This window comes from Teleopsis dalmanni, chromosome 2 (assembly GCF_002237135.1).
Source record: "Teleopsis dalmanni isolate 2A chromosome 2, ASM223713v2, whole genome shotgun sequence".
NCBI classification, from domain to species: Eukaryota; Metazoa; Arthropoda; class Insecta; order Diptera; family Diopsidae; genus Teleopsis; species Teleopsis dalmanni.
Genome location: NC_051847.1, coordinates 32,000,518 through 32,021,692, shown reverse-complemented (window position 1 = coordinate 32,021,692; position 21,175 = coordinate 32,000,518). Strand labels below are relative to the sequence as shown.

General features: G+C 30.0%; 4 non-coding genes across 4 annotated transcripts; 3 read left to right on the top strand and 1 right to left on the bottom strand.

Annotated features, from left to right (window-relative positions):
* Window positions 1-13: 13 nt before the first annotated feature.
* On the top strand, window positions 14-86 carry Trnar-acg. Its single transcript has one exon. It is a non-coding gene; the product is annotated as a tRNA-Arg (tRNA).
* Window positions 87-4,653: 4,567 nt separating this feature from the next.
* Window positions 4,654-4,726, bottom strand: Trnar-acg. Its single transcript has one exon. It is a non-coding gene; the product is annotated as a tRNA-Arg (tRNA).
* A 1,229-nt stretch (window positions 4,727-5,955) lies between these two features.
* Window positions 5,956-6,028, top strand: Trnar-acg. Its single transcript has one exon. It is a non-coding gene; the product is annotated as a tRNA-Arg (tRNA).
* A 1,223-nt stretch (window positions 6,029-7,251) lies between these two features.
* Window positions 7,252-7,325, top strand: Trnan-guu. Its single transcript has one exon. It is a non-coding gene; the product is annotated as a tRNA-Asn (tRNA).
* Window positions 7,326-21,175: the final 13,850 nt, after the last annotated feature.

Genomic DNA, 21,175 nt, shown 5'->3' with positions numbered 1-21,175 from the left:
GGCGACTTCGTGTGGTCCTGTGGCGCAATGGATAACGCGTCTGACTACGGATCAGAAGATTCCAGGTTCGACTCCTGGCAGGATCGAAATTTTTTTTCAATATTTTTTTGGTTATATACTTTCATATCGTATATAAAATGCCATTAAATTTATTTATTTTTTAAAATAATTTATTTACGATTTTATTTTAATATTTTTTCTTGGTATTATGTTTTCAATAATTTTACTATATAAATACTCGAGATGATGCGAAATATGTTTTAGATTTATAATATTTATAATTTATATTATGTTATTATTAATTATAATAATAATTACTATTCTATTATAGTAATAAAATTATAATTAAATTCAATGATTAAGTTTTTTAAACTAAATTGTCGAATTTTTGAATCGAATAAATACAAAAAATACGTATTCTATTTAATTATTTAAAACAGTGGTTTCCAACCGCTGTTTGGGATCGATCCAATGTGATTCCGCGACCACCTGTGGTCCGCGTGTAGTTAAAAATAGATCGTGAATCAAATTTGTTAGGTACTCCCAGAAAAATATGCTCTAATCACGTATTAATTTCTTAAAAAAAATTAAGCTCATGTGGTAAAGAAGATATTAAAACCAATATGTGGTATGGTTGAACCGACATGATGCGTCGATTAAGAATATTTTGACCTGTGATTTAGTTAAAATCTGGTTAAATCAACCAAATTATTTTTCTGACTGTATAGATAGTACATAGCTTGTAGTTTGTTCACTAAGTACGAAAAATTTCTATGGTAAGTAATTATATACTCTTTTTATTACCTATAGAATGTACCTATCCACTTTAACAATTCTTTATACATTATACCAGAGATATGGTACATAAAGCATATTTAAATAATCATATAGTTTATTATTCTCAAACTTTGTGGTCTCTACTAAAAACAAAAATATGATAGCGGTCCTTGGTCACAAGAAAGGTTAGAAGCCACTGATTTAAAATATAAAAATATTTAAAATTAAATTCAATAATAATGAAAACTGCAGGACTTACAAAAGTCTCGTGTTTCAGGCTTGTCTGCGAAATTTATCTAACAAACTCAATATGTTTGAGCAAACCTGCATCTGTCGGCGTGTCATAAAGCTTCAGTCTTTTCACGTCTCTTTAGTTAGAGAAAGTGCTACACATATCATAAAATTTATGCAACTTGAGTTCCAATTACGGATAAACGTTTTCCATTGTAAAAAATTTAAGTCCATTTTTGACCGTTTTGCTATGGTATACCATTTCTTACTGAAATGTCCCAAGTCTATACAAACCAAAATATATAATAAAATAACACATAAATTGGAAAAATATAACTTTCGGAAGGCTTATTGGTTCATAACGTAATCTTTGATTAAAAAGGGGTTTGTAACCCAATGCAATCGTAAGTAACGCGACACTGTAGCTAACTGCTAGGCTAAAGAGCTAGTTTGTCTGTACAACTACGGTAGGGCGTTGATAGGCCTCCTTAGTAGTACAAGGCTGCCATTGTTGGTAATTCATTTAACGGCTTATCATCATGGTGAATAGTATATCAATTTAACAAAAGGGATCTATCTCTTGCGGATGAGAGTTCTAATCACATTTTATGTGACTGTTCAGTTTTGATCTGGGCAAGATTAAGATTACTGGCTTGGGAATTTCAATACGCACCTTTTGTTAGTATGTCTTTAATACATGATAATTAGATTTTTATTCAAAGAGCAAAATCCACTTCGCAGGGTTTCAGCACCTGATATATATTATATGCTATTCTAAATAATAATAATTTAATAATTATTAATAATAATTAATAATAATTAATTTTGAAGTGATAACTTTTGATTAATTATTTATGGAGCGTAATTTATTGTAATATGACAAACACATTAGAGTTCGATGATAGGTCCATTTGCTAGATACATGCTACTTAATTGGGACCCATTTAATTTAGAATAATTTAGAAATTAGGTATGTACTGCCAAATTAGGATCAAGATGTAGATAACCTATTTTAAATGCAATATTTCTATGTAGGAACTGTAATAAATATTTCTTTTAAAGTATTTTTTATTTTACAAAAAACATAGTGCAAATATTTAAATAGTCTACTCAAATTGGAAGACAAAGGAAAATATATCACGAGTCTGAACTGAATACATTATTAAAGTGGTTTGGTTAACTGTTATAATACACTGAATCATTAATTCAGTCTAGAAACTGGTTATATAGCTTCTGTAGAAGAGGTTTCAGGCAGATTTTGTTGTTCGGTTCAATTTTAACAAAATGTCAGACATCCCGATTTCAAACCAATTTATTTCAAAACATTTTTGCGGTCCAGAAATATGTATCCAGTAGATTAATTATTTTAAAAACTTTCTTTTGCTATTTTTTTAAAGTCTACGTGGGGCGTTGAAGCATTCACTTATATAGTACATATATATAGTATATATATATAGTACATATATATATTACATATGTATAGTACATATATATAGTACATATAGGGGACGAAGCCCTTTTAACTTTGTATGTGATCTATTTATTAACAAAGGAAACCAAAATTAAGTTGTCAAAATAAGTTAATATTAAACACAATTAAAATAAAATTGAATAAATTTAAATAAAAAAAAAAAATAATTCTCTGGCTTCAATTCAAAGTATATGTACAAAATTTATAGCTTTTTTGTTTGGATCCAATAAATTTGGATCCAACGAATATGATGGATGAGAATGAGAAGGAATTTCGATTGGATGGCTTGCGAAAGCTGGGAATGAATGAAATGAAAAGACAATATCATGGCTTGTACTTGGATAGTCAGAAAAAATATACAATAGCAATATTTTTTTTACCCCATCATTTTAGAAAAATATATAGTTCACATAGTATTCAAGACCACGATCAGGCAGATGAGGCATATTTAGAAAAAAGAACAAATGGTTTAACTATCAATCGCTTAGAACAATTTGCCAGTTTAATACTCGAAGCAGTTTATAACAAAAATGTTAATGAAAAATTGAAGGCACTCCAGCGTCTTAAGCGTGAAAGGAAAGTATTTACATGGGTTCTTGTTGGGTTCACTATCCTCGGTGGTTTATGCATATACCTAAAACAGAGATTCGAAACCATGAGTTGATGTTATTCACAAATTTGGGATCTTAACTCTGTTGAGGATATATTAAGTAAACTGCAGGAGATGAGGACTAAGGAAATGTAGCTGTTACTAGCTGTGGAATTCTGAAAATGAAATCTAACTTTTCTCTCACTTAATAACTTAGAAACAAAATAGACTTTTTAGTAATAAAGATTTTGATGCTGTATAGTTCTTGAAATAAAAATCAGTTTTGGACAGAGAAGTTATAAGTGTTTCAACATTTGTATATATTATTATCTCGAATTACCATAATAGATTTAAAACTCGATATTGTTTTGATAAACTCCACAGATACGTTGTTATATTCGTACCTAAAATATTTATCCACAAAATGTTTATAAAATAAAACAATTATAAAAATATTGTTGGATCACCAGTGTGACCCATTAATGTAATATCCAACTACAAAATCTATAAGTGTAATGATTAACATATTAACGGAAAACTTATGCTATCTCGAAGGTACTGAATTATCTATTTAGTACCTTCTAAAAATTTCTAAAAATAACCTATTGGTCCATCTCCCAAAGGAATACAATAAGCTTTGAATGAATAACATACAACAGGAAATATAAAAATCGATGTACATTTTATCTAATAAAGAATTACCCTAAGCGAGACTTAAATCTTCTAATATTACATCAATGACAGTTAATAATTATAGATCGTAACAGTTATCATTAAAAAATAAAAATCAACTAATAACTCTTATCGTTCGCATTTTAAAATAAAATTCTAAAATAATTTAAAAAATTTGCTTTATGTCACATTTTTCAAAAATAATTATTATTATGTGCCTTTTACTTTCCCACGCATATTATAATATAATAAATAAAACATCCGGCATGTTTGTTTACAAAAATAATAGTTATTCTTGTGATTTATATTTTTAAGGAAAAAGTAATAATTATTTGTGTGTTTTATTATAACTAAAACACACAGCAGAATGTATGAGTTATATGTGCGTAGAAAAGTAAAAGGCACATAAAAATAATTATTTTTGAAAAATATAAAATTAGGCAAATTTTATTATATTTTTTTTGAGTTTTATTTTAAAAGGCTTATATATATAATGCACTCATAATATTAAAGTTAAAAGTTATTAAACTATATAAACTATATATTTAGATAAGAATTTAAATAAATAACTTTCTGTTGTTGCTCATTTTTTTTAAAAATTTTTGAAGTAATTATTATTTTCGGTTCCTGTTGATAATTGTTCCCAACCTGGACTAAGCAACTTAGACAAAAATAATGTACTAATATCCTGGTTACCAAAACATTTAGGTAAATGAAATAACAATCTTACAAAACTAGGTTTCAACCCAGAGATAATTGCTTATAAATCCTTCTGCGGTGTATATAGTGGTTACATTATTTAAAATAAACAAAAAATTAAAAAAAAAGAAAAAGTACAAACATTATCTAAATAATATATTTTACTCACTATAAGTAAATAAATAAAAATAGAAAGTTAAAAAAATTAATTATTCGATCCTGCCAGGAGTCGAACCTGGAATCTTCTGATCCGTAGTCAGACGCGTTATCCATTGCGCCACAGGACCACTTGTCTTCCGAGCGCTCAAGTTATGCTTTCCGGCTGAACATAAAGTATTTGCGTAATAATATAGAATATTTAGATTTTAGAACTACCAGAGATCTATTTATTATATTTTGAGTTATTTGTGCTATTATATCCGTTTAAAAGGTGATTGTTTAGAAAAATTTGTGTATATGAGATTTATGTATATGAAAACAATCTGACCGACAATTATCTAGTATTTTCAAAATATCTAGATAATTGGTCTAGAGAGAAAGGTATCTAGATTTTTTAAAACATCTAGATAATCTGTCTAGAGAGAGAGGTTATGTTTGGAGCATACTTTTAGCGCTGGTTTAGCTAATGAAACGCAAGAATAGTCCAGTGAACGAAATGAAATTTTTATGTACCCTTGATTTAGAATAGGAATACATGAGCACTAGGTAAGATATAAAAAAAACCAATCATGCAGAAAATTTGAGAGCATAATAATCCATGGATATAGTAAATAAAACTTAAGTATGAGCATTTAAAATATGTAAGACATATTGAGGGTAATAAGGGAACCAGTTGAAAATGAAAAAATAGAATAACATTCAGTTTATTTAGAAAATATAGCAGCTCCAAAGTGAATAAAATATGACAACTGCATATATAATACACATTGGAAATGAAACAACAGAACAACGTACAGTTCGTTTGAAAAATTTGACAGGCCAGCGATTTAATCCCCAAGAAAATGAAACATTAGAATGAATTACATTTAAGTATATATATGAGAATTCGATAAGTAAGATAGATTGAAAATGAAACAGTAGAAATGTTCATTTACCAAGTATTGAGAGTTGAATGATCATTTACCAGATTAAACAAAACACCAGAACAACGTAGTGCACAAATCGATAAATCGAAAACTAGTTCACATTATATTAAAGATAAAACGATAGAAAATCTATAAATGTATTCGATTTCGTAATACTGTACATATCTATTGTATTCTATATCTTCTGTGTTAGGAGCTTCTTGAAAATATAAATAAATAATTTAATAATCGAAGAAATGATTTTACTATAATAATGGAATGATATAATTCAGATATGAGTATATTTTTGAAACGCTTAACTGGGCTTTATTAATGATCATTTTTGTAGGCATTATACTAATATGTTTTGTAGAGGCTATTTTGAGGATAGTGCTGTAAAGTAAAGTTTATGAATACGAAAAAATAAAAAACGTGTCTATGATAGATAACTAGGTCCTGTGGCGCAATGGATAACGCGTCTGACTACGGATCAGAAGATTCCAGGTTCGACTCCTGGCAGGATCGATCATAACACATAATTTTTTATATTATATAACTTTTGCATTATGTCAATAGTTTTACTGAATTTATCGCACATATATACCAAGATAAAGGACGGCGCTTAAGAGTATTACTGGCGCATATTATACTCATATGTGACATATATTACGGAATTACGCATAATACTATAATTAATATAACTGTTTTGAAAACACTGTTTGATATATGGTTCGCTGCATTTTGTCTGGTAATTTTTGCGAAATTGGTCATTTAACTTTTAGCGTTGATATATTTAGCGAAGTAGTTTGTAGACTGGAGATATTGAATTTTAGAATTGGTAATTTTTACATGAATGATGCTAACAACGCGAACCGTCATTGTGAATCGTTCTTTGTGTAAGCAATATATTAGTAGACAACATATGGAGCATCTATTCTCTTCTTGGTGTTACTAATATAAAAAATTGTGAGCTCAAAGCCCGATATTTTAAGAGCCAAGCTATATCTGCATATAGCGTAGCAGAAATTACTTACAATACTAACTTAATTATTGTAAAACTAATCTATAACGTCTTATAGGGTAGTGGAATAATTTGCTGAGAATAGTCAATTTTAACAAAAAATAACGTCGGGTGCTGGTACCTCAGATATCGTAACTTTGTCGTTTTTGTATAACGCACTGAAGAAGATATCGCACAATACATACGAGAGTTCGCTATATATTCTGGATCAGCTTGGTTAGATTTAAAAGGCATGTTTTGATGCGGACATCTAAGCTTACACTCAGAGAAAATTATTGTCGATTGTGATGTCGTTAAAATTTCCAGAAAAAGGGAAATGTGTACTAACTATTGACAGCGTTGCTTATCTGTCCATCGGTATGTTTGTGTATCTATAAAGAAATGTACTATGTATAGAGTAGATTTCCAGTTTTTAAGCCAATCTAACAAAACTATTTCTTGGAAGTGCAATCACTCCATGCTGAACATTTGTAATGTAATTCATAATAAATATAGTTGTCTCGTTCTTATAAAAATATGTAAAAAGTTACTTACAATGTTATTTATACATACATTCATGTATATAAATATATAGTTTCAATATTTAATTCAAAGTATTTTTAATAATTATTTAGAAAGAAATATTCTTTTCAAGAAAGAAATATTCTTTTCAAGAAAGAAATATTCTTTTCCAGAAAGAATATGTCAGCTAAAATTCTGGAACGCTTCTTGCGTGAAGCACCCAACAGCCTCCGTGGCGCAATTGGCTAGCGCGTTCGGCTGTTAACCGAAAGGTTGGTGGTTCGAGCCCACCCGGGGGCGCATTAATTTTTTTTCATTGAAGTATTTTTAAAAAAACAAATACTAGTATAAATTCTTGAGGGACTTGACTGGTGATCCGTCTATATTATCCGATCTAAATGAATTTTGGCATAAATTATGCCTATTTCTTCATTTGTCAATATAACAAAATTTCTGGGTAAAATATGCAGATGTAAGTCAATATTTTACTTTAAATTAGTTTTTGAATCGTATTGAGCACATACTCGTTTATAGTTTGACACATTTTAGTTTCTTAATAATCACATTTCTTTGATGACCTGTTTCTAATCTATTAATAAATTTATTGAGTATTTGAAGAGACTTACAAATCTTAACAGGTTATTTTAAACATCAAATATTTTTTTTTTACTTTATTTTTTTAAATAAATTTAAAGTTTCTAAACTGTGTTACGGAACCATGCAAAATTATTCATTTATACAATAACTCATCAATTCTTTTAAAATAAACAGGCCTGAGCTAATATACCTACGTAACAAACTGATGATAAAGCGACTGTTGACATGATCAAAGCTGAACTAGTTTTAAGCTAGATTAGGTTAGAATAGATTAATTAATAAATAATTTTGCTAGTATGTTAACACCTAACACAAAGTAAAGTCTTGGTGAAATATTTTTAGTAGATGATTATGTATCTTATATTTTTAAAAATTCTAACTTTAAAAAATCTTGAATTTAAAATCACTTAAATTTTTTAATATAGGGTTTGGGCAAAAAGTATTCGGCATTAAATGTGTCAAAGAAAAGAAAATTTGTATCTTAAAGATACTTCTTTTTATAGGTAATTTATCTGCTAAAGAAGTTTTACATAATAATCGCGAATACCGAGAAAGTTTGGATGTCAAAATCTTTCTCTTCCTAGAGAAAAGACATCATTGAAATTATAAATACAATCGAAAGACTGACAAGTGGATAGTCACAACGTTGCAAAGAAACTCAAACTTAAACTTGATATATATAGTCGGCTTATCCCTAAAGACATCATTGAAATTATAAATACAGTCGAAAGACTGACAAGTGGATAGTCACAACATTGTTAAGAAACTCGAACTTAAACTTGATGTATATTGACCCAACTCGTAACTATTTCTTATTTATAAATTGAAAGTTTAAAAAAATTGTTTTTTTATTCTGGGTGCCTTATTTTATTTATTATTTCTCAATATTAACTACATTATTATAATGAGCCATTGTAAAGAAAAAAATAAATCAAACTTGCTAAACATTTAGCATTTTCTTCTTCCCATTTCTATTCGCATTCCTATAGCTATACCTGTTTCTTATACCTACTTCTATATCTATATCTATACTATACCTATTAGTTTTTTATATTCATATTCGTATTTCTTTGTTCTCCTATTTCAATTTTTAATTATATTCCAATTCCTAATTATATGCTAGTTCCTATTCCGAATCCTATTTCTATACCTATTCCAAATAATATTTCTATACCTATTCCGAATCCTATTTCTATACCATTCCTGTCCTTATATCTATTTCTATACCTTTTGTTATACGTATTTTAATGCCTATTCCTACATCTTTTCCTATACTTATTTTTATAATTATTTCTCTGCATATTTCGATTTGTATTCCTATTTGAATTCATATTTCTTCTTCTAATTATATTCTCACTTCATTTCATATTTCGTTTTCTATTCCTAAAGTTATTCCCAGACCGATTCGTGTACCTATTTATATACTTAATTCTATATCTATTCTCACACCTATACTTGTATTTATTCCAATACCTATTCCTATAAGTATTCCTGCACCTATTCTTACATCTATTCTTATACCTATTATTATACTTATTCGTACACATATTCTTACACCTCTACCTATACCTAGTCCTGTATTTATTCAAATACCCATTCTTATACATAATCTTGTAACTAATCTTATACATATTCTTATACTTATTCGTACACTTATTCTTATACCTATTCTATATCTATTCATATTCGATTTCTTTTGTGTTTTTATTCGAATTTCTTATTTTATTATAATTCCTATTCGCAATACTATTTCTAAACCTATTCGTATTCCTATTGGCATGCCTATTCCTATAACATTAATTATTTCTTAATGTTAATTTTTTCTTGCTGAGAGTGACGCGTTTTATGACGAAAAGAAATTATTTAAAAGTTAGAAGGTTTCGAATAGAAATGAAAAGACCAGAACAAAAATTTTAGTTGAATTTTCGAAATTTAGCTGATCATACAACTATTATGGTCAATTGATTCTATTAATTATTTCTATTTCTGTTCCTATTCCTTTTCCTATTCATACTCCTTTTCCTACTACTATTTGTGCTTTACTTTTTTTAAATGATCGCGATTAACTTGAAATTATAGCAGATTCCTGCAGTCTTCTAGATACTATCTTTTTTCTCATATCTTGATATTATAGGTATATTGCAACGAGCTATTTTAAATGAAAAACTCACTAAAGAGTTTCGAGTGACTAAGATGATTGATTTATGAGTAAATTTAAATAAATTAATTAATATTGTTTTATTGAAGTTTTACTATGTATTATTAAGAAATTTCTTTTACTCACTTTTTCATCACTGAATCATTTCCATCTATTACAGATACTATCAACCCTAAACTGCAAGAAATCTTCACACCAATCAAGTATTTTTCAAGGATTAAAACGCAAATGTGTGGTAAGTCGAAAATTGGCAAAATGATTTCGTTAATAAATGAGGTCAAAACACGTTACTAACTTTGGCCAGTGAGCATAAATCATTTCTACTAATTAATAATCTAAAAGCAAACCAAACCCAAATCATTAACAAAATTCAACCGAGCACTTAAATAAATAAAAACCCAACTGCCAGAAAGGTGAGACTCTCTCCTCTAACATCGAGAAGGAACGCCAGGATGAAGTGGGATGTGGCTATGTGTGGCTTTGTAACACATAATAAAATTATGTCTGACACTTTAAGGTTTGGTTATAGACATAACAACAATACTAAGCCAATAAAAAAAAAACAAGAAAAAGAAAAAAATAAAGTCAAGTCAGAAAATAAAACAAAAAACAGCAAACCATAAAATTGATTTAGTGCAGAACCTTTTTATATCTCCAACAAAGGACATCACGACAGTGTGATAGTGAGAAGCAACGCGAAGGGAAGGTGCTCACCTCAAGTATAAACGTGCGGAGCTCCTCGTGTGCGTTTTTGCTGTTTAAGCCTTAAAAAGCCCTTAAAAATTGTGCACCAGACACAAAACACTTTTGCGTGCATACGCACTCAGAATATCCTGGCTGCCTTTCGCTTAGACTTCTTCCATCCAAGTTTAGTCCTTTTAATGATTGTGACTGTGAATGTGGCTGGGACTATGACGCTAAATGTTGCCATGTTGTCTTTAAAGTTTTCGCATATGTATGTGTTCATTTATAGGTGTATTTGTATTCGTCTGGGTATTTTATTGAAGTAGCATAATATGTTAATAATCCTACAAATACCAAAACAAAGAATAAAAGAAATCAATATGTATTATATAGTTATTTTGTTACGCAGACAGTAGCAGACGTGGCAGGATAACGGCGCCGTTGTTATTCAAAATACTCGCTAATAATACTCGTACGATGGCAGGAGCAACAGTAATGATTATGGTAGTTCCATTGCACGAGCAGAGCATGTATGGCGAAATATTTTGGGATAATGACACTTCATTGTCCCACAACCTTACTCAATTTCATTTCATTTGAGTCACAAGCGACTCATATAAAACGAAAACTAATACACAATATATGAATGGAACTACGGGAAGTACACTGAAAATAATATTGAAGAAGATATTTGGGTTATTTGATGACATATAGCTTTTAAACTTAAGGATTACTTGATGAGATGTGTAATAGCTTGAAGAATACCCGTAATAAATATGTTCCTTTTTAAAGCGAAGTTTCGAACAGTTTTAAATTACAACAACAAAAATTATTTTTATATTATTTTTAATTGAATCTTTGGTTGATCATATAGCTGTTTTGAATATTGGCAAATACCCATCATCTTGGAAGTACTTCTTATATTTATTTTATTATTATTAAATACCCTCCATGAAATACCCTCCATGAAATACCCTCCTAGGTGTTTCTTTGGCTTGTGCATCAGCGCCTGGCACTCTTTAAGCACATGGTATGCAGTTTCTCTCTCTTTTTTACAGTATCTGCAGTCTGAGGTGGATTAAATTCCTGACTTCGATATTCTTATATTAAATTATTCGTAAATAATTTTTGAGACTGCAAGTACCAAAGGTTGAACTCGCGCCCTGCCAAATTTAAAACTCAGAGTCAGTGTTCATTAGTCAAAAGCCTTCCCTGATCTAAACTGTACTTGACTTGTATTTTCTAATTTGGAGTTTTGTGATTTTCTGTGAGAATATTTTCATCGCAATGTGGATTTTTATTTCAGTAACTAAGTGAGGGAGATGTAATAAAAAAGCTTAATATCTGGAGCTCTTGGTGTCTTTAAACTAGAAAGCAAGGGCTTGTCAAAGGTTGAAGGGTTTAGGTTAGTGATAGACTTTATGAACGCGAGTTTCGAAAGTCGCAGTTATTGAGGCGCTGCTCATCGAAGTATATCATAAGATATTGGTTAGAATTTGAAGCGCACGACTTGCACAATGTCCCCAGGGATGGTGACAGTGTTTAAGAAATCGGGGAGAGGGTTATACAACTGAGTGAGGTATTATCGGGCGAGTGTGAGATGGTACTCGTCAGCGTGACTAAATTTAGCTTTGTCGTAGAAACAGAGTCGGGATAGTGAAGGGGTTTGTGAAGTCGGTGGGAGGTTTATGCATTCGGGTGATTGGAGTCGGATGAATTTTGCGATTGAAATGTTAATATAAAACTAAAATTTATCTTTGAAAAACAATTTTAAATTAAATATACTTAAATATGTTGTAGTGAGACAGTAAGAAAGCAGAACCATTTGCAATGAATTTTATTTTCTATTCAATAATTCAAGATTCATTCTGATTTTGTGATAGATTTTTGTACATATTTCCGATGAAATGTTGATAAAATATAGTAGGTGATATATCGATAACTAGTGAACTAGTTGAATATAATAATTAGTGAGCAAATAATTCCGTTTATAGTGAATTATATTTCATCCTCTATCATTTGAGAATCATTCTGATTCGTTGAAGAATTTTGCGAAGTTTTTGATTAGAATGCTGACATATATCGATAAACTATCTACAGATAATAATTTTAAAATTTTTAGTCTTTAATAGGTTACAACAGTTGGTGCAGAGTAACCTCTAGATTTTTATTAGATCGTGTTTTATTACTCCATCTACGAGTACAGATTTGAAGGAAATTCTGATATTCATTTTGATTTTATGTTCATGAATTTATGTATGGATCACCATTTATTGATTTAAAAATATAAGCAGTTTTTTTTTTATATTATCTTCTAATCTCTAAGATTTAGCTGGAACATTTTCGTAATCGACTGAAGCCTATTGGATTAATCGTCATTTGCTAACCTGGGTCATTAGGGTCGTTGCTCAAATGTGGTTTGTGGGTCTATGTTCTATTCCTTATTTTTTCTTTTATTGTATATGTACACTTTTAGTTTTCGATGTAACTAAAAATTAGTAATACCCAAGTAAGCCTTAACAATAGATCTGATTACTTTTATCTGGAGACATTGCAATATGTCCACATTTAAGTTTGCAGTATATGACTGTATGTTGTAAAATTTTATTCTAAATGAATTATATCTGCGATTCCGTTTGGTTTGTACATTTTTTGAACTTGAAGTTATTTTCAATGTCCGAGATAATGATTTAATAAATGATGTAAATAATTTTTTCTATATAAGTTTTTGTAGCACTAGCGCTTCTTTATTATTTTAAATTTTCCTGACCTCTCACAAGTTCTCTTATTCTGTCCAAGTATTTAATATTCTGTGCTATTGCAACTTTTAGAAAGTCCTTGTCAGTCTAAAACCTTGAGGATATTCTACAGTTCCAATTAAGTTTTCCTCGAGCACTGCTTCTTCTTACATCAAATTATGTTGATTTGTCAAATTAAAGTCTCTACGTACTTTTTCTCTAATATCCATTAAAATATACTTTTAAACTCTCATTTGTTATTTATAAACTTTCCATTTAGAATTCAGTCTGCAGACAATCGAGAAAAAAGACTAACAAATTTAACAAAGAAGAAGGCAAAGGAATTACATTAAACTTGAATGCTAAAGTAAAAATAAATGTCATTTATTTTTTCTTTTTTTTATTATTTTTTATTATTCTTATCATTCTTACAAAATAGGCTCGCAGACAGCACAAAAGCCACTACTTTACCTTCCCTTCTTCCCATTGAAACTGAGACATTCGCTCATGTTTTATGCATTCTGATATTCCGATATTCCGTAAAGCAACGCATTAAAGGCATTTTTCGTAGGTCTGCGAATGGTTGGAGCTTCTGTTTCGTTGTCTCGGCGTTTCGTTGTGTCTGTGCGCTGACAGACGTGCGGCTTGATGGCTGACAGGCTGTCATATTTAAATGCCAACAGTTTGGCTTATTCCTTTAACGGTTTCTCCGTCTTCATCTCCGTCTCTGTCTCTGTCTTTGTCTCTTATTCCTTTCGCTTTGTTTGCCACACATTTCTGTTGTTGTAAGTTGTTGAGGCTTCATTTTATGGTAAAATCCTTTCTGTGTTAAGGTGGCCAAAATATGTGTCCTTTGAGTCATGTTAGACGAATTATTATAATTTTTGAATTTTTTATAACTTCTTTTCGGAATTTTTATATATAATTTTTTCTAATACAAATTCTTTTTCTTTTCTCTTGAATTTGATACCCTTCATACCTGTAGTGTACATATATGAAATATTAAGTTTGTCAAAAAGTTTGTGAAGCAGCAGAGTTCACTTCGGACTAGAATAAATGATTTAGGGATATCTAGAGTCCTCTTTGTACATATATGTACGGAAATTTTTTCAGATATCCTACAAACCATGTTTTCAGATATAATCACTAGTATAATTTGTTGAATGATATCAGTCCCTATACAATCGCATTAGAATTTCTGAATTTCTTCTGTTGCTTTGGTTTAGTCTTCCTGAACCCACAGATCCAATTTGCATTTCTGAATTTCTTTTCTTCTTTTTGAATTCCCTTTTTATACTTGTGGCACTCTTAAAAAACTCTCCAAAATGTAGTATATAAATACAATTTATAGCGTTTTGTTTTACATATTTTTTACGACCGTCACGACAAGTAAGTCTTGAAAGTCATTAATTTCTCGAACCTCTTTTGGGATTTTTAGTTTACTCCTAAAAAAAGAGATCAAAAGTCCCTAGGTGTAAATTATTTGCAGGCAAAGGGCAATAGTTGTTGTTATAGTAACTGCATGAACTTGATTGTATTGTCGCTTTAGGGGTATTAAACAACGCTTGGTTACTGGGGTCACGAATAGCTCCGGGATGTAGACATGGCTGTTCTTGGAACTTGCAAAGAGCAGTTGTCTATTTTAGTACCGATGAGTACTAAAATGATGAGTTCATCATGACCTCTAATGTTCTCATAAATTTTTGATGAATCAATTGATTTCAGGCACTGCCAATTTGTTAAAGTGATATCTCTCATAAAGTGGGCTCTTTGCAGATGTTCTGTTTAACATATCCAATTTAGTCGTACGTATAACTATATAAGAATAACATGTCTCTCATCATGAGCAGTTGATCTTGTCTCTAGACTTATAAGTGGTTTGATAATAGCTTAATTATCCATGAAAATATTAATATCGCTATACAATGTTATATTAAACTTGACTATCTTAGCTGATCTAATCTGTTAGGTGTAGCCGGAAATCACCGCCTCATTTGTTTACAAACTTTGAGCCATCTATATAAACATGTGCTGCTATAGTGCTATTTATCTGTAATACTGCAATTTATAGACAAAATTCCATTTACATAAGATATATTATTTAAATATATATAATTCAATGAAGGAACACAATTTATCTCATGGTTGCATTGCAAATTTATTAAGTATTATTGTTTAGCAGGGATTAGAGTTTTGCATATATCATAGAGTGTTGTGATTGGGATGATGCGGTCAATACTTAATAATATATCGACAAGCTCCCCGTTAATTACTGACTGCCCTTGATTTAAAAAAGAAATATAATATCTGAAAAAGTTTTATGGCATTCCATTTTTGTGTGAAGGGTACTGCAAATTCGGTGAGGCCAATGATAAACTTTTTTCTTGACTTAAATTGAATACGGTATCTTGCATCAATTCATTACTCTTCTTGTTGACGTCTCTAATGTTTTTTTCTTATCTGAGATTATATTTTGCGTGATATTTATTTGTTGAGTATATTTTCTTGTGGTTTACTTCTTTAAAGGGATTTTGTGGTCTGACATCATAATACGTTACAATATAGGGTTTGCCACTAAATGTTACATGAAGTCACATTATTTTTATGTTGTGGCTGGAATGATTCATTACAATCTAAAAATGTTGGTTTGGAAATTTTATTGTAAATAATATTTGATTCATTAAAATTTTGTAATACATATTATAAATATAAATATACGTACAATAATACAAAAAAAAAAGAAAGATGTATGCTATGGTTTCCATAAGTCTTTAATTTCTTCCAAAAGACAGCAAGTAATCATACAATTTTTGAATTGATTAATTATATTAAAGCAGATTTTTGTCCCGGTATATTGCTCAGATCATGTTTATATTGCATATCATTTGTTCGTAACCCTGGAACGTATATTCCAGGAAGAGACATTGTCTGATATTTTATATAAAAGTAAGTACATTTTGGTATTGGTATATTCCTCAGTTCGTATCCCTCTTAAGCACCATTTGATTATAAATGTCAAGAGGATATGGTATAGACAGAGATTTGTCTGAAATAAAAATACGAGTGGCGAATCAGTTTTTATTTTAAGTATTCTCTTACTAAGCATTGCTAAAAGTACAGCCATAAACTGGTTTCGGTCCAATTACTTGCTTTTAAAGCATTGGGTTTATGATTATTTAAAATTATATTACAAGCCAGTTTTTGGACCCTTATAATATTCAAGCTAACTGTATCTTCTATCAAATGTTAGATATTAGAATAATAGGTTATCCTGTCAATCTATTCATAAGTTAGTTTTCTGACTCTTATATTGTCCAAGCTAAGCATATTCTCTGTCAAAAGTTGGATCTAAGTATTTTAAATTATCTTTCAATTCTATTTCCACATTCTAAACTCATATTTGATTTTTGAATATAGATTTCTGTTCTCCTGCCCCAACGCATACCCTACTGTTAGATTCCATCGGGTTACAGCAACAATAACAACAACAACAACAGGAATGAGTTTCTGTGCACAGATTCCAAAGGAAAACTGCTGCATATAAATTATAGAATAAAAAAGAAATAGGAATCGTTAAGGAACAACCACTTTAATTTTCTTTACAGATGAAAAGGTATTTTGGACTTTCATTAAGAATTCTCTATTTGACAACAATTTTACCTAAAAATTTTATGATATCAACTGGAATATCATAATTTTTTAATTTGATGATTAACCGATCTTCCCATACCTTTTTAAACGAGCGACATTAAACAAGATCACTCCAATAGACTTCATTAAATTAAGAACATGATTTTATGCTTTTAGAAATTCTTATTGTATATGGAAATATTTTTTTGGAATCCTTACTGCGTTTTGGGAATGATGTCTTTAACTACTATTATGTTGAGGCTAGTTGAGTCAGTGCACCTGAGCACTTTTACTCTCTATTAACTGCGAGGTTTCTTCAAAACCCCTCTTTGCGCCTTAACTAGATTATTGTTCATCACTTTATCATACTAAGCAATAATTGACCTCAGATGCATACCTCCCCGAGGAGCCTGTAACCATTCTGAGATTTGATAACGCGGTGTTGGTAAGTCTGTCTTTAACTGTTACTATATTTTTGAATCTTGCAAATACTATTTTGCTGCTATTTTTACTATAGTGCACAGCAAACTGATAGGTTTCCAACTTTTAGACAAGTAAAGGTCTTGACCAACATTAAAGCTAAGAGTACCTCTGAATTTAAGATTCAGTTCAAATATTTTTGTTGAAAAATTATTCTTAAATAAATAAATTAAGTAAAATAAATAATAGTAAATAATTATCTAACTGCTAAGTCTTGCGTTATCCTGTTCATCTTAAATTATATCAACTTATGTCACTCATACGCCCACGTACAACTCAAATTCTAAATTTTTAAATATTCTTTTTAAATTTTTATTTTAATAATAATGCAAAACTGATGTTGTAATATACTTATATTTAATTTAATATTTTTTTAATATTTCATAAAAAAAAACATTCCAAATTTTTAATCCTTCTCAAAAATTTTTTTGATTAAAATTATCCTTTTCAAATTTAACTAGAAATTTAGCACAAAGTTCGTTTGCACCAAATACAATCCACCAGCTCAAGGACGATGCTGTTAAGCATCCGAAGGAGCTAAAGTTACCTAATCCTTGCGCGTACCAAACTCCTATAATTTTCAAGCAAGGAGCACAACACTTTAAGCATAGCTAAGTGCTGGGGATTTTGCATATCGATTTTCATTTAAAATCACGAATAACGTCATGAACGTCGCCGACGACCAGACATCCTGTGTCCTTGTGCCGTACAAGTTAACGTATTTGCTAAACTTTTCGCCTGCCACTTGCCAGCCAGCGCGCCTACATGAAAGTTCAGCCTTCCACCTTTGCTTTTTATTCTTAGATTTCGACGTTAGCACAAGGATGTGTGTATGTGCTGAGGGCGTAAGCTTCTCTTTTTGTGCAGGTCCTTTATTTGAATATTTTCCCACACAGGTGGTAGACCTTTCATCGACCCAGAAAATTGGTTTTATTTTTTTCTGTTTTGGTTTTTATGGCCTTTGTCATGATTTTTTTATTTGTATCCTTTTTGGTGCACGTTGCTGCGAGTTCACAAGGTCCTAGTGTGCCATTTGCGATACTACGTCAAAAAAGGATAAAATTTAAATTTAAAATGTAGCCATTCAAATTTTTTTTTATGAACTTTGGGTCATTGAAGTGAAAGGACATGCCGCAATAACTCAGAACTATGAATGGGTTTTGTAAAAGCGTAATTTGATATATTTAAATTTTCATTATTGTTAATATTAAAAGGACTATTGTGTGAACTATGGGTTGTTTGGAAAATGGATGAGTTAGGAATTTAAAATTTTAAAAGTTTAATAATAAACTTTTAAATGACTTAAAAGGGATAATTTGATTAAGATTCTTTATGGATATATTTTTAAATAAGTTGTAGTTAGATATTTAGTTTAAATTAATAAAATTTGTGTTATTTAAAAAAATTTATAATGTTCAGTTTGTCAAAACATAAGAATAATAATATTAATAAAAGATAGGAAGACTTAACGATTTGTAGATATCGATTTGTATGCAAGAGTACACCAGGGATTGGTGGATTTAACGGAGCACCTTTACTTTTCATTCCATTCTATTCAATTATATGAAGAGAAATTAAGACATTTAGAACCATATCTCAGAAGTGTAATAGTAAATAAAAGCGAAGCAGAGGAGTATATTGCTCTCAGACTGAGAGCAACAGATGCGGTGTGTTCTTTCACTTTCTATTTGATTGGTTATAGAAGAAATACGAACGTTCTCTCTAAGGGTTGTATGTTTTCTTTCTATCCGATTGACTACAAAAGAATTAAAACATGTGTTATCGATAACTTCCACAATTTTTTTTCATTGCACTGTTACGATATAATAGTTAATAGGTTTCAATCGGCCAAAACATTTTAGTTACATCGATAAAATACTTTAGTAAGGACTATGGATAGAACTTAAATATTTTGGAATTCAAAGCTGACAGTCACTTATTTATTATACAATAGTTTCTTTTCCAAACTAAGCTATTTAATGTTATCTGTTTATAAGTATATAATAATATATTATAATTTCATACAATTTAAAGGTTTTTAACACTAATATGAATAGTTAACTTCCCTCGAAAGACTCAGCTTCAATTGTTATTATTGATGTTTACATATTATTAATCTAGCCACACTCTTCAAACATACTTTCTCTGTCGCTCTCTCTTAACTTTTAAATAAGCTTTCAAATGTTATCTGTTCATAATAAGTTTATAATATATGTATTAATAATCTTATGTTGACGTTTTTCCGAGTTACTTCAAGTAGTCACTTTTACTCTTTCTTAGCTGGGTTTTAGCTGGTTTCTACAGAGTCCTCCCTTCTGTTTGACTAATTTATGTATTCGTCACAAGCTTCGCTGATTATTCGATAATTAAACTAAGATCTACATACCGCCCAGTACGACTAGTTACTGATCTGAAATTTGATAGTGCTATATTGTTCAGGATGTCATTTTTCGCGTATAGCTTCAGCGCTCTATCCCTTATGTATTTATTGACCGGATCTATTTTGAGATGTCTTAGCATGTCAGGCATGTGAATGTACCATGGCACTTTGAAAAGTCTTCGGAGAACCTGGCTTTAAGCAACTTGTAGCTTATGAATTTTAATGTCATTCTCTTTTAAACTTTTTAAAACTAGTAAATCAATGAATTAATAGTTAAAATCGCTTGAAAGACTCAGTTTCAAGTGATATTACTGATGTGTACAAATTACTGATCTTGCAGCACATTTCACTCTCTCTCGCTCTCTTTTTGCTCTCACTCTCACTTTCTCTCTGTCTCTTAAATTTTGATTAACTATTCCAATGTTTTCTATTTAAACTATTTCATAATATATATTAGTTTTATATTATTTTAATCTTTACAAAAATAATTAATTAATAATTACTAATCTTTCTTCTAATACCTCATCTTCAACTGAGTCTCACTCTCTGCTATTTTTCTCTCTCTCTCTTCCCGCTTTTCAATTTTTATATGCTAATGGGGCATAGTGGTATGCTTTGAGTATAGTCATTTACACTTCACGGAAACTTCCCACAATAATTTCAGTAATTGCGCTACTCAATGTCTGACAACTAAACAATTAACAATAATAACAAAGGAACAACAACAACAACAAAACAACTGCAAAAAGAAGAAGAAGAAGAAGGAAAAGTAAATGAATAACAATAACAAAAACACACAATACAAAATGGGAATGGCACATTATTTTCATCACGCGATGCAATTTACTTTGCAACTTTAATTCATTTTCATGTTGTGTCGACACGATTTCCCTGATTTTCTATTACAAAAAAAAAAAGCAAAAAGCAAAAACCAAAAGTAAAAACAAAAAACAAACAATTTTTTGCTATATTTATTTTTGCTGGTGTTCTGGTTATAAATTGTTTTTTCTTTTGATTCCTTTTTTTTGTTTTGATATTGCATGCTATTTTGCGGCTCACTGAGTTTGCGTTTACATTTGCAGTAGCAGTTATAATAACAGCAACAACAACAATAATAACAACAACAACACCAAGGCAACAGCGGCTTTCGATAAAAAAGCAAGAACAACAACTATAATTTGTACTGTTTTTTTTTTATTTATAACTAAAAATAAAAGCTAAATTTATAAAATTGCGAAATTTTTTGTTTTTGTGGTTTTTATTAATGTATCGTAGTCGTTGTTGTTGTTGTTTTGAGCCCATTTTGTTTGATTTTGTCGCATTGCTTAATGCAAACTCTCTGCGCTTTCATTACACATACACACACATATATATACTAACTCACTCACTCATACGTCGCAAACGTTTCACATACAATTGTATGTTTGCATTGACATGCAATGCTGCTGCTATTTTAGTTGCTGTTACTCTTCTTCTTCTTCTC